This window comes from Ornithorhynchus anatinus, chromosome 3 (assembly GCF_004115215.2).
Source record: "Ornithorhynchus anatinus isolate Pmale09 chromosome 3, mOrnAna1.pri.v4, whole genome shotgun sequence".
NCBI lineage: Eukaryota > Metazoa > Chordata > Mammalia > Monotremata > Ornithorhynchidae > Ornithorhynchus > Ornithorhynchus anatinus.
In genome coordinates, this window is record NC_041730.1 from 26,869,822 (window position 1) to 26,884,831 (window position 15,010).

Sequence of the window (15,010 nt, forward strand, 5' to 3'; positions counted from 1 at the left end):
CTATTAATTCTTCACAGCTATGTAAACACATCTAATGTGTACTTAATGTGGGTTATTTGGTTTAATGAATGATTCTGAATATATAATTTTATAAAAAGCAGAACAGGGAAAAATCAATATTATTTCATATATTCCTAATATACATTAGATAATTTTTAGCCATAGCATTTAAACTGTTATTCAGGGGAAATGGTGAAACTATTGCTTTGTTTCACTGAAGGTTTTCTTTCCCTAGCAAGATTTTTGTGTGGTGAGAAATTTTGAAAATCGTAGAAATGAGTGCTCTCAAATGCAGCATTTGCAGTAGCAATAGAGAATGCTTCCTGCCTATCTGGTGCATTGCATGACTAGATCGGCCATATGTAGGGTTGAGAATTTTTTTTTCTGTTCCTGGTCATTTTGACCTTTGACTTCTTGCAGATCCTATCAGCAAAGATGACTTGTACCTCTAGAAAAAGCAAGACATATTAACTCATTTTGGAAACAGAGGCATTTCCACTAGGGAGACAAACACTTTACGAGGCTAATGCTTTACAAACACTCCAATTTAAATGGCTTTGAAAGTGTCCTAGAGGTAGATGTCATCCTTATTTTTAACTAGTGGTGGAAATAGCAAACATTTACTTTGAGAACCCTGATTTTAGTAGGATTTCAGTTCTGAATCCAACTAATTAATTGGATATTAGAAGTCTGAGGTCCCTTAGACTGAAGAATCATATTTAGGATTAAACTGTCAGAAAATGTCTGCGTGTAGTATATGGGTGGCAGGCATAATAAATGGGCAATTTGAGGCAATCAATTAGTGATATTGTGTACTTACTGTGCGCAGAGCACTATATTAAGCACTTGGGAGAGAACAATATAATTGAAAGACACATTATCTGACTACAATGAGCTTATAGTTTAGAGAAGACATGGAAATTATCCATTGGAGTGAATATTAAAATGACATGAATCTTTTTCTGCAGCTTTCCTTTTAAGCACATTAGTTTAGGAGTTTGTCGTGGATAGAAACTAATCCAGGTGCAAGCGCTCAACAGGAAAAACAGGGCAAAGAAGAGAAGAGTGGAAGCTGTGACTTGACAGAGAAAAGACCAAGAAAAAACAAGCACAGCAGAAGAGAGTGATGATACCCAAGTAGGATGTTGAGAAAAGATAGTATTCCTCATCAATCAAGCAGAATCTTAAGCATTGAGGTAGCTTGAGATCATGTTTTGAGCTTATGTCTGCTTGTTTCCACCATTAGATAATGGGTACTTCAAAGAGAGGAACCACATTTTTTACTTTAAGTGTACACTCTCAAACTCTTAGTACATTCCTTGGCATCCAGTAAATCCATCTGTGATATTTGAGTGCCTGCTATGTGCAGAGCACTGTCCAAGCTCTTGAGAGGGTACAGTAATCAATCAGTAATGTGAATGAATGAATACATATGATGGTCCAACAATAGTCTCAGGGAAAACTATGAAATATTTCATTAAATATTTAATTCCCAGTATTTTAACTATTGCTGAATGCATGCATATATTGTATAATTGAAAAGCTTTTCTTAAGGGCTCCAAACCAAAAATAACAAGCACACACTTTGTGTTGTTTAATTATACCACAATCAGTGCTATATATTGAGCACTTTGTGTGCTTAACACTGGTAGCTGAAATAAAAGCTTATTTACAAATAGAGGGAGAAGGAAAAAGAACAAGGTAAAGCCAGAATTCATCATAAGAAAATAGCAGAATCATTCAAATGATAAATAAACATGTCTTAAGCATGGGATGTTGGCTTATGACTGAAATATTGTAAATGCAACAAGAAGACTTGCTAGAAGAGATCAGAATTTTAGGAGGGCTTTGAAGATGGGGATGGCTGTCCTGTTGTTGGGCAGGGATTGTCGCTATCTGTTGCCGAATTGTACATTTCAGGTGCTTAGTACAGTGCTTTGCACTCAGTAAATGTTCAATAAATACAATTGAATGAATCTGGAGGATTTATTGGGAGAGAAGAAACACCAAAAGTTGACAACCCTTATTTTGGAAGCAAAATTTGATAGTTCCACTGTATTATTCAAATGTGACCACTGAATTTCTGCTATGATTCAGATTAAGCAGGAAGTGAGAAGCAATGTAGCCTAGTGGAAAGATCACTAGGTTTGGAGTCAGGGGGCCTGGGTTCTAATACCAGCTCCACCACTTGCCTGCTGTGTGACTTTGGACCAGTCATAACTTCTTAGTGCTTCAGTGTTCTCATCTGTAAAATAGGAATTACATACTGCCTCTTTCTTCCCATTAGACTTTGAGCCCCATATAAGACAGAGATGGTATCTGATTTGATTGGACAGTATACTCTGGCTAAATAAAGTATCTGGCCCATAGTAAGCACTTAACAAATACCACAGTTATTAAATATGATGAATGACCTAATAAATTTATTGCAATTTTGAACTTTAACTAGAGCCACACGGGTTCATCATGATGCAAATAGAGATTGCTTCCTGTTTAGAAAGCAAGTGTTTTCTTGCAAGGAAGAAGAGTTCAAAAACCATCACATGCTTGTGGAGAAGTTCAAGAACTCAGATTTAATGTCACTGAAGGGGGATGATACCTGAAACTACATTTCATGGTGCAAATACTGCATAGCCATTGTTAACGTAATATAAGCTTTGTGTTAAAACCTAAATTTTTCCAACAGCTTCCTGAAGTGAGGATACTGTTAGCACTATAACAGAATCCACATTTTGTTTTATGTTTTTTAACCTGCCATTATGTTTGTCCAGTACTGACATCGACATTAAACATGTGGAGGAGTGAACTGAACTGTATGATTTTGCACATAGAACATCACTAAAACTCTGATCTTAAACATTTAGAATAAAAGACCCTTTCGGCTGGCTGATCACAGTCTGAAACTATGTTTCATAAGAATACAGTATGATTTACATTTTTAATCATCTTTTTTCATTTTTGACTCAGATTTGAAGGAGTAATATGGAATCAATTGATGACAGATAAAGGTATCAAGCCTTCATCATTTTGCCTCCGAGTCAGGAATTTCAGCAGAGCCTGTTCTTAGAAGAAAAACATGTCTTCGCAGCACTGCCGAAAAATTTTTTGTCTCCTGCTGCTGAAGACTCCGAATTTGCAAACAGAAACTCTTAGTTTAAACATTTATTCCCAGGTATTGGGATTACAAAAATACTTTATGGCAGGTGAATTCCTGAATAGATGAGAATGCATCAGTATATATTTCATTAATTCTGATAGGGCTTGTTCAGTTTCATCAACTCAGCCATGGTGGAATCTAAGGTCCTAAAGGAGATAATCTGACAGTGTAATTCTGAAAGTCACATATTTAAATGTGAACTTGGTAAACTGAGGCATAAAACATTTCTCTGTCCGTTAGTTTTCAGATTGATGGCAAGAGCAAACAATACTTAAATCAGATGTGTTAGCCTGATGCCCACTATTCGATTTGCAGACAGTCAATAAAAAGCAGCAAAGAATGGAAGACATTGGTAAAAGGCCCTTATTCTAGAGGTGATAAAACCTAAAGGGGGGAAACAAATCCTCAATCAGAGCATTTGCTAACATTAAATAAAAATTACCCCAATGGGATAGAGCAGAGAGTGGTGGAGCTATGAATCAATTAATCATATTTATTGAGCTCTTACTGTGTGCAGAACACTGTACCAAGCACTTGGGAGAGTACAGTGTAACCGAGTTGGTAGGCACATTCCTTGCCCACAGTGAATTAGTGTTATAAATCCCTGAACTAGATGGAATAAAGAAATACAGGGAACCAAGAGGAACAAATTGGGCACTAAAGGGGATCTGGAATAGATCTACCGATTTCCTTCTATTTCATATAATTCCAAAGTCAGGGAAGACCAAAAGATTCACAAAAAGAAATATTATAGCTGCTGTGTTTTCTCACTTCATTTGTTCCTTGTCTTTACTCCTAATTTAGTCTCAATAAATGGGGAATTAATAGTGGTTTACAAGGCTAATATTTAAAGGAAGCTTACAATTTTAGTAGAAAATGCCCAGTTTGACTTTCTAATTATCTGAGTTAAGGAGATGGTTTTGGGGGATAGTTATACTAAATATTTGCACACTATCAAATTATTTGCATACTGATAAATCAGGATCCCTGCAGTGTTGCTCTCACTTCTCCTCCCATTTAGTTCCTCTTCTGGTCAGATCAATTTTTTCTTAGACTCATTCTCCAAATACCTTTCTTTCTTGTAATATTGAAAACCGTGTTGTCTTGATGCCATTGTAAAATGGCAGCAACCTACCCACATAGCAATTTGTCTACTGCAATGCAGGTCTGGTTAGGATGGAAGGGCACTGAGTAGTTGAATGTAGAGATTTCAGGATGATTACAGCATTTCACAGAAACCTGAGAACAATTTTGAGACATTTTACTACTGTAGCAGAAATGGAAACTCCTCCCTCAAAATAACAAATTTCATGACTTGGAGCTTCCAACATAGGCATTTGTTCCTGTGATTCATGTTGTTTTGGTCCTGGAAACCAAAAGTACAGAGAGAGGCTAGTTTGAGTCTTTTCAAATTTCAGGTAGGTAGACACAGCTAAACCTGAAACAGAGATGACCAGAAATGTCTTTAATAATGTTAAAAGCAGAGGCTGAAAAGCTATATACTGCTGCCCCCCCCGCCCCCCCCCCCCAAAAAAAAGAGTTAAAATGTGTGTATTGGTATTCAGGGAAGCAAGAATGAAACTATGAAGGCTTTCTCTGTATTGTTTGAATGTTGCCATGGTAATAGCTCAGGGCACAAGTTACATGCTTTTCAATTCTCTAAGCACAGCTTTTCTTTTTTCCCTCTTCCCCTCTTCCTTCCCTCTTTATCCATTTTTATCCAAGCACCATTAAAAATATATTTTCACCAAACTTGGCATGAGCTTGCAATTAGTCAGATAATGAATCAAACAAGTAGATTTGTCTCCGGTTCTGTGTTTTCTCCTACCCATTTATGTTTTGAAGAACTAATTAGACTAGAATTGAAGACGGAAGTGGAGCCTAGGGTTGATTCTTATTGGTAGGACACAGAACATATTACAATATTTGGTGTTGTGGTGATATGTTAATTGGATCGCTTCAGGCAAGTGTAGTGCAGCAGTCTCTGACAATTAGAAAGAACAATGAACTGTACTTTGTGTGAATCTATTTCTGTAGTCACTGGAAGAATGAAAATGCAGGGCAGACATCTGCATGGTTTTCAGTAGATAAGAAGAGAGCAGGAGGATCTTATTTTCCCTATCTTTTGTAAACCAGGGCAAGATTTGGGGTTGATGTTTTTCATATGATCGGCAACCTTTTTATGATATGACCATTTCAGCTTATTGTGTTTGCGATATCCTGAGGTAAACCTATTGAACAGGCAATGCTGCAAACATGTAGGAAGATACTTTAAATCACAGTAACAACAAAATAACTTTGCCTCCTAATACTCATGACCTTTAAAATAAATCTCATTGAGTCTTTCCTTCAGTGACACAAGTCAAAGGATTTTCTAATAACTTCATGTATAGCCCTTACTGCAATTCACCAAATCCAAGAAAGGAAAGACCATAGTATTTGCTTTGGATTTAACATTTTCCACAAATGGCCTCTTTCCTAATGATCCACTCTTTTCCTGCTACAACTGAGCTCACACTCTCTTCATGTCTCTCAAACTAACTTTATAACTGTCCCTCACTTTTGATCCTTTAGACTCTGATCCAGTATTCACATCTTTCCACCCACATGGGACTCCTCTCTAAAGTCAGCCAAAATACATCCCTTTTACATTAACCTTAAATGGCCACCTCATCCAGGAAGCATCCCCTGACTATTTCCCTACTCCCGGATCATGTCATTTCATAACCCACAAATTACCCACTTTGGTTCTTAGTATAATGTTCTGCACATAGTAAGCACTCAATAAATATGATTGAATGAAATGAATCTACCTGTCTATACATCATTTGAGCATGTTCTGTTTCTTTCATTCCTTATTTTCCATTTGAAATTTGTGTATCCTGTTTTTACATATTAGATAATGAACTTCCTGAGGACAGGGACCATGGCTATTGTATATGCAAACACTCCATTTAGTGCTCTGCGTAAAGTAGTTAGTTAAAACAGATGATGATTATGCATATTAAAATTATTAGGTCCAAAAAGGTATGACATCTCCAATGCATTGTTGAATATGCCTTGTCCTTTAGGTTCAGTAATAAAAAAATCATCCAAAACAAAAGAGTAGTACAAAAGAGACTGTCTACCAACTCTGTTGTATTGTACTTTCACAAGTGCTTAGTACAATGCTCTGCACACAGTAGGAGCATGCCCTAGTGGATAGAGCCCAGGCCTGGGAGTCAGTAGGACTTGGATTCTAATCCTGGCTTTGCCACTTGTCTGATGAGTGATATTGGGCAAGTCACTAAACTTCTCTGTGGCTCAGTTACCTCATCTGTATAATGAGATTTAAGACTGTGAGTCCCAAATGGGACAGGGACTATGTCCAACCTGATTTGCTCGTGTCCACCCTAACAGTACAATGCCTGGAACATAGTAAGCACTTAGCAAATACCACAATCATTAGTAATATTATTGCTACTATCATTATTATTATTACAGTAAGCACTCAATAAATGCCATTAATTGCACACCTATGTTTACCAAAATAGTCTTTTTTTTCCCCCCAAATCCATTCTACTTTAGTTTTCTAAAGTAGAATGGATTTGGGGGAAAAAAAAAAGACTATTTTGGTAAACATAGGTGTGCAATCTTCAGATAGATGTGCATCTTCAGATTCAAGTAAATGTGTTTTGGCTACTAGGTTTTCACAGTGATGATCAGGATCTCAGAAGAGGAGGATTGTGTCACTGAACTCTGTCTAGTACTGCTGTAGGTGATAATGATCATAATAATGATAATGCTGTTTGTTAGGTGCTCAACTCAGTGCCAGGCATCATAGGGTTGTTCCTGGTTGCAGCTGTTGCTCAAAAAGCAAATAGAGCCTCAGTTTCATGCATAGGTAGAGATAATAGAAAGAGGAATTCCTTTGGTTTTTCTGTTGTAGGAATTTTTAACTGGACAAAACCACTACCTTACTGTAAAGAAAACAATAGTATCATATGTTCTTCTGCTATTTTAGCAGATGCTATTATTGCTGATAATTTTGATGGGTTCCTGCAGAGGACATTTAAAGCAGAAATGTGGACTTGACTAGAAATAGAGAAATATAGACTCTAGAAGATTAAACTAGATTGCTTTCACATCATCTTTAACTATGCTAAAGGAGACTACGGTTAGAGCAGAAAATCACATCTTCTAATTCTATTGTAGTCTCTCAAGCATTTAGTGCCCACTGATCCTTAGTAAAAACTGTTCTTAAATGAGTGATATTTCTTCAGTCTCCTCACTTTCCTGCTCTCTTGTATATTTTCACCATTTTCTCCCCATTTCCTCTTCTATTTCTTCCAATTTTTTCTTCTTTTCTTTCCCTTCTCTTCTTTCTCTCCCACATATTGGCACTAAAAGCAAATTACATGCAGTAGCTATATCTAGTACAAAACCATGACCTAATAGGAGGAACGGGTAATAAATATAATCTACATATCACAATGGAAAAGCTATGGAGCTATATTTTATTATAATGTGTATGATGTCTCTAGAAATATTTTATATCAGTCAACTAGGAATAACTAACACTTTTCCACCCTTAGGCAGAGGAAGAGGGTTGTAAAGGCAGCAGGGATTCTGTTGCACAAATATGAACTTGAGTTGAGCCTCACAGTCCCTCACTGACACAAGAACTGAGGTTTATAGTGTTCCAACAGCAAGGACAGAGGTTCCTTACAGACTGTAAGCTCACCTGTAGATAGGGATCAGTTCTACTAGGTCTATTGCATTGCACTCTTCCAAGTGCTTAGTACAGTGCTGTGCACAGAATAAGCCTTCAGTAAATATTTTTGATCGATTGATTGATTTACCCGATGGTAGAGTAGCTACCTCCCGGATCATACTCTACTAAAGTCAGTAGCCATCTCATTTAGACTGTGAACCCCATGTGGGACAAGGACGGTGTCCACTCAAGTTGCTTGTATCCAACCCAGTGCTTAGTACAGTGTGTGGCTCACAGTAAGTGCTTAACAAATACCATAATTATTATTTTTATTACAGCAGAGACCTGCATATTCAGGTCACTGGGAACCATTAACCCCAATTTTCATTCCCTTCCACTTCTAGCTGCTCCTGTGCTGCTTGGGAAGCCATTATCCTCTCGCTGTTTCAAAGAGAAAGGAAGGTGCTCCAGTTTAAGATTTTAACAATACCATTTTCTGTCTTTTTAACCTCCTCCACTGATTATCTTCTTTAAATACAAAGAATAGCTGTGCCTTTAATTACTGCTCTTCAGACACTCATTAAAAATGGGCTTCAGACTCGTCTCTCTGCCACTTAACCCTCACAAAACACTAATAATGGCTCCTGGTGCCCATGAAGAGAATTTCAGCACTGCACCTTCTTTATAATGAAGGGAATCCCCTTAGCTGTGATTATTATAAGAACCTTTGGAGAGCTGAGGGAGATGTTTTCATGCTGAAAGAAAGACCCTTCATTGCACTGGGAAATCCTGTTGCTGTTTGGTTAGTGAGAACCTAATGCTTCCCTATCAAGTTAATTTAATTCTGAAGCTTTAGATGTTTGTCTCCTGTCTTCTGTCATCTTTTATTTTGCAATGGTGCTGGAGGTTGAATGTTCTAGGCTTTCTTGAGAGATATGCTTTTGTGTGGGTGGCTGTGTATAAATGTATTTTAACTTTGAATTTGTGTCTGCTTTTTTTCTCATGTTTTCAATCAGATTGTTTTTTAGGGCAGCTTTGTGATTGTGTTGTGTCTTTTTTGGTACCAAGTAATGTTTACATGTGAATGGACAAATTATGCACGGAGTATTTCTGTTCTTTCAGGAGCCCTCAAGCTGATTGGTGGAGATAAATGTCAGAAGAGGCTATCTTTCAATGTCCTCTCCCATATGTATTCAGTTTTCCTATTCTCTACCTTCCTACCTATCAGTCAATCATTCATAGTTTTTGAAACCTTACTGTGTGCAGAGCACTGTACGATGCACTTGGGACCACATTCTCTATGTGCTCTGTTGTAACAATCATAATAGACACATTTCCTGCCCACAACGACCCCAAAATCTGACTTGGCCACCTTAGGCTTTTTGGAGAAATTTTTAGCTTTGGTAGATCTCTGTCCTTTGAGTGATCTCCCCAAAATTTGCACAGAAGAAAATGCCATAGAGGTTCCACAGTGACTTAGATTTTTGTTTTCAGTTAAACCTTTGATATTATGACTCTATTTCATGTCCTTAACCTCTGCCTATCACAGTGCCACTCCCTTTTCCTTTCTTTTTTCTAGTTTATAATTTGTCTTGTTCAGCAAATTATTTTTTTCCCTGTCTTTTTATGGTTTCTGTATTTCACTTTCCCTTTTTGATGATTATAAGCATTTAATTCCAGACTTTCTCCCACTAATTAAACCCTAAATTAAGTCAAAGAATTAATTAATTCAGCACGGTTTGAAATACTTAATCTCTTGTCACTGTCACTGAAGCCCTGGATATAGCCAGAGACAACAGGATTCTCCCCCTCCGCCACAGATGTCTTTTGTGTTCTCACATTAAATAATTTCTTGACATTTCTCAGGACCATTCGTGAAACTCGGGAGCAGCCAGATATTTGGAGTAGCAACCGACAACTATACCAGTTGGCCAGATATGTGTATTTCTTGTTTCCCTTTCCTCTTCCCTAAATTGACCTAATCCTTAAATCCATGTGCATTACTCTAAGGCCGGGAGCATCAGGATATCTTCATTGTGATTTCAAGTGAACCTTCCTTCCTACCCACATCTCAATTCCCAATTGGCAGAATAGACTGAGTTTTAATACAGCTGTTTGGTTTGACAGAGGATGAGACCAGGATATTGGTGGCCAGAAGTAAATCAGCATTTCAAGACACTCCTAGAGACTGTTACTATAATTTATTCCTGGATTAAGTAAGCCTAGGAGGTCTGACAGAGAGAAACCAGCCCAGTTTGTGGAAGATGTCAATTTAAGAAGTGGGACTACTGAAGAAGCAAGTTTTTCCACATTTTACACCTTTCTCCTTCCCCCGTCCAAGGCCATAAAATATTGACTGAGACTTTCAAATTCCCACATTATCGAGGTCTAGAGGAGCGATTCCTCTCTAGGGGGATCGATCATTTGTAAAAAGTGGAACCTGAGAAAAACCCCTTAGAATAAGCTGAGCTCCTTTTGTTTGCTGACCACTGCACCAAGCACAGGTAGAAGGAGTAGACATGATCCCTTCGCTCCCGGAGCTTACTTTTTTTTTCTTGTTTTATGGTATTTGTTAAGTGCATACTGTTATAAGCATTGGGATAGGTATAAATTAATTAGATTGGACACAGTCCCTGTCCTGCCAGGGCTCACAGTCTAAGTGGGGGAAGAATGGGCAGTGAATCCCATTTTACAGTTGAGGAAACTGAAGCAAAGAGAAGTGAAGTGACTTGCTCAAGGTCGAACAGCAAGCAATTGGCAGAAGTTGGATTAGAACCCATGTCCTCTGAATCCCAGGCTCATTCTCTTTCCATTAGTCCATGCTGCTTCTCCTAATCCAAGTTTCACCAATTACCTGCTCCATGACTTTGGGCAAATTGCTTAACTCAGTGCTTTAGTGTTCTTATCTGTAAAGTGAGTTTCAGTACCCGTTCTCCCTCCTACTTCGATTGTAGGCAGGAACTTTGTCCAACTTGATTTTCTTGCAAATACCCTAGCACTTTATAGGAACATATAACAAATACTATTATAATCATTATGTTTTATTATCAGCATATTTTTAGCAGGTAGACATTAGCAAAGCCTAATTTCACATATATCCAAGTTCCCTTTTGAAGTGGAAGTGGAATTAAGGAACTCTTCCAGCTGTCTTATTAGGGTGGTCATCTGGTCTTCAGCTGTGACATGTGTGGAGTTTAGGACAGAGTGGTGTCCAGTCTTTGGAAGTCTTGAGTGCCACCCATGATTGCCCATCCACCACTACTCAACTTTTCTGGTCATTCAGTCATTCATTCAATTGTATGTATTGAGTGTTTAGTGTGTGCAGAGCACTGTAGTAATAATAATAATTATGGTATTTGTTAAACACATAGTATGTGCCAGAACTCTACTAAGAGCTGGGGTGGATACAAGCAAATCGGGTTGGACACAGTCTATGTCCCACATGGGGCTGACGGTCTTAATCCCCATCGAACAGATGAGGTAACCGAGGCACAGGCAAGTGAAGTGACTTGCCCAAGGCCATACAGCATACAAGTGGCAGAGTGTACTAAGTGCTTGGGAGAGAACAAAATAACAATAAACAGATACATTCCCTGCCCACAACGAACTTTAGTCCTGCCCCATTTGCAGAACACAATCTTTGTCTACTGAAGTTTTCTTGATGACTTATACTTCTTGGTCAGTGTAGCAAAGCCTATATTTTAGAGCTGTGGAAGTATTTGGAAGTAATATAACTTTCGCCTCTTACTATCCTTTCATATTAAACTAAATTTAAGTGCCTACTACAGATTGGGGGAATTGGAAAGTACAACATGCTGAACGCAGGTTTCTCTCCCAGTAATCAGAATAGATCAGATTTCAAGTGTCACAGAGTTGTAAACCATGAAGAGAGTGTATTAAAAAAAAAAGTTGGATGACTTACCAGAGTCATTCAACCATTCAACATGTTTCCTAGAAGAATTAACTAATTAGGAGCAAAAGAGAGGAGCACAAAATTTGTTGCTGTGTCATTTTATTTATCTCCTTTTTTGACATTTTCTCATTTTCTCAGGAACTCATGTGTTCTTTTTCTTCCCCAAATGGATTAAATTGATCAAGTCCACTTCACTGAAAATTATAGTTATTGGAGGCAGCTTACCCTGGTAGACTAAGGATCAGACTGAGTGCAAGAAACTCCCCTAGTTTCAGTTTTATCACTGATTTATATTAATTTAAGAAAAGAGTCCAGGATAGCCATACTGAAAAATTGGCCCAATGTTTACTAAATCTGATAGTGAGGTAAATCATAGGAGTGTGACAATTTGTACATTTGGTCATGATGTTTACTGTAAAAAAAAATTATCCAAGAGTTTTAAGTACAATTTTTATTCATAGATAGAATGGAATTTTCCCAGTTCTTCCAAACTTTCTTGATATAGAAAAGCACACTTGTATAATTTCTTGTATAAAACATGTATGCACACAAATCTGTAGACTAGTAGGATTTCACTGCTATATTTAGTCATATAATTGCCCCCCCCCCCAATGTTTTTGCCTAATTTTCTAGCATTAAAACAAAGGTAAGGCTATTAAATGGGTTATATTAGAATTAAGTCTAGCAATAAGAGGGAGAAAAGGAGGAAAAAATAAACTTGCCCTTGAGAGTGAATCTTCTTCTATCTCATTCACCCAAGTGTCCCATAACCATAGGCACTGAATGAATTAACTACCTCTTTGGTGGCTGTTCTCTCTCACCTTTCTGCATTCCTGCAGGGGCCAGTGGAATTCACTGCTTCAAAAAATACCATTTTATTTCTTCCTCTAAAACAAGCTCAATTAATCAGTTGTATTTATTGAGGGCTTTCTGTGTGCAGAACACTATACTAAGATCTTGGGACAGTAAAAAAACCAACAAACATGGTTGTTAGACAAACTCCTTGCTTACCTTATAGTCTAGAGGCTAGAGACAGGCATTGATATAAAAAAAATACATTATGGATATGATATTATGGGGGGAGGGCGATTAGAGACCGGGGTCACCTATATGTATAAATACTGTATTTTTGTGTGGGGATTACCTTAACGTTTCCTCTTTCCTTTTGAAATAATTGATTGAATAGCAAATGCTGCATGATATTTGGTTTCTCCTTCCCTGAATGTCTCTGCCCTCTACTCTCTCTTTGTCTTTAGATTGTGTTAGCCCCTTTGTAGGCCAGGAATGATGCCATATGATTGTCCAAGTAACATTCACAGTAGTGTTTAATACTTAATAAGTGTTATTATGGATTGATTGATTGAAAGCTTTTTCTCCTCCTCAGGCAACTGACCCTTCAAATCTGATTTAACTCTTGGCTTTGCCTGTAGCTTGACGAGAAGAGCAGCACCTAAAGCAAGTATGTACAGAGATCAAGGAGGGAAAAATAGTAAAGTTTACTCATTATGTGTGACATGCAGTGTTGCTCCAGAAATCCATTTGGAGTTCTTTTTAAGCCTTACTAGTTTGCCTCTGGTTCTAAAATTCCCATTTGCCATCAGATAGAAATTCTCAAATCCTGTGGGACAGATCATGTTGTCTCCACTTCTTATTGATCTCCTTCTGCAAGGAAATTGTTGTCAAAATTATTTGAAAAATCAATATTGTCTGAGTTGGTGCCACTCCAGTGAAGTAGAGATAGATTACTTGGTTGATTTATTCCATGGAGCCCATTGGAAATTCTAGGTTCCAAAATGGATTTGATTATTTTTGTTTGAATTACCTATTCAGGCTGCCTACGGGGTCCAGTCCACCCAAGGTTTACCTAATCTAAATTGTTTCTGTCAGTGTTATCCTCCCTCTCCTTTTTCTTAAGTATTTGCTAAGCAACAAAAGGACATTGCAATACTGAACAAAATTTCATTTTCTTTTCTCCCATTTATGAAATCTTAATAAATTGTTCACACCTCACAGGATTGATTTGAAAATAATGCAGAATAATAACATGTCTACCTCACATTTGCCGAGAACATTTCTACTATAGAACTCAATGTACTATTACATTTTTAACTATTATTGCAGATTTTTCATTATTATTGCTGATGATGATATTAAAGCCTCTCCATAAAAAGTCAGCCCATTTGGAAAAGTCAAAGTTATACTGTTTTATAGCTTTTTTATCTTAACCTGCTGATATGTTTAAAGGCTTCACCCAGGTACCATATTTACTTGCATAATTGTTTCCACTGCAAATCTCCCCAGCCCCTGATTTTTGAGATAGATGATAATATTTTTGAATGCAGTACTGGAAAGAAGAGAGGAGACAGTACACGTTGACACCGCAGATGCAGGTTTGTGCCAGGGAGTTTCATTTTTGAAAGTGCATGTGTGTACTGGGATAGGTGGTAAAAGAAATGGGACAGAACATGCAAATGCTGCACATAGAGGATTGTATCAGGGAGAAGTTTTCTCATTGAGTCGTTTGAATAATAATAATGTTGGTATTTTTTAAGTGCTTACTATGTGCAGAGCACTGTTCTAAGCACTGAGGTAGATACAGGGTAATCAGGTTGTCCCACGTAAGGCTCACAGTTAATCCCCATTTCACAGATGAGATAATTGAGGCACTGAGACGTTAAGTGACTTGCCCACAGTCTCACAGCTGACAAGTGGCAGAGCCGGGATTCGAACCCATGACCTCTGACTCCCAAGCCCGGGCTCTTTCCACTGAGCCATGCTGCTTCTCCTTTCCCTTGGTAGGAAGAGAAGAAAGGATTGGGGAAGGCTATCATAATTCACTGAGTGCCGATTGCTTGCAGCTCTTGCAAGAACGCCATAGAAGTAAGAGTCACAATCTCGAGTGCTCTTTTTTCTCCTGCACCCCTTAGTTATCAAATTAATTTGGGTAAAACCCTGCACAATAACCACTCCCAGTTACTGGGTTTCAAAATATAAGTGAAAAGTAGGGCAATATCATTAGTAGCATGTTTTCTCAGTTTATCAATACTATTTTGTGAGTAAATTAGCATACCTTTTTAATGTGCAATCCCAGTTATCTAATGATATTTGTTAACTAGGTATCTGTCAATCACTGAACTAAGTGCTGGGATAGATATAAGCTAATCAGGTTGAACACAGTCCATGTCCCACAAAGAGGGACAGGGGAGGCCCAGAGTCTTAATCTCCATTTTACAGATGAGGTAATTGA

At 37.8% G+C, this 15,010-nt stretch overlaps 1 protein-coding gene across 6 annotated transcripts in view; it reads left to right on the plus strand.

The window, feature by feature from the left end:
• The window catches only part of LRRC4C (leucine rich repeat containing 4C), a 979,945-nt gene that overhangs the window by 854,575 nt on the left and 110,360 nt on the right, over nt 1–15,010 (plus strand). The window contains exon 2 of one of the 6 annotated variants that reach the window (XM_007658857.4): nt 13,148–13,222. The exons of the other annotated variants lie outside the window; for them this stretch is intronic. The gene's annotated coding sequence lies outside the window, so the exon portion shown is untranslated. The remainder of the gene's footprint in view (nt 1–13,147; nt 13,223–15,010) is intronic. 6 annotated transcript variants of the gene reach the window in all.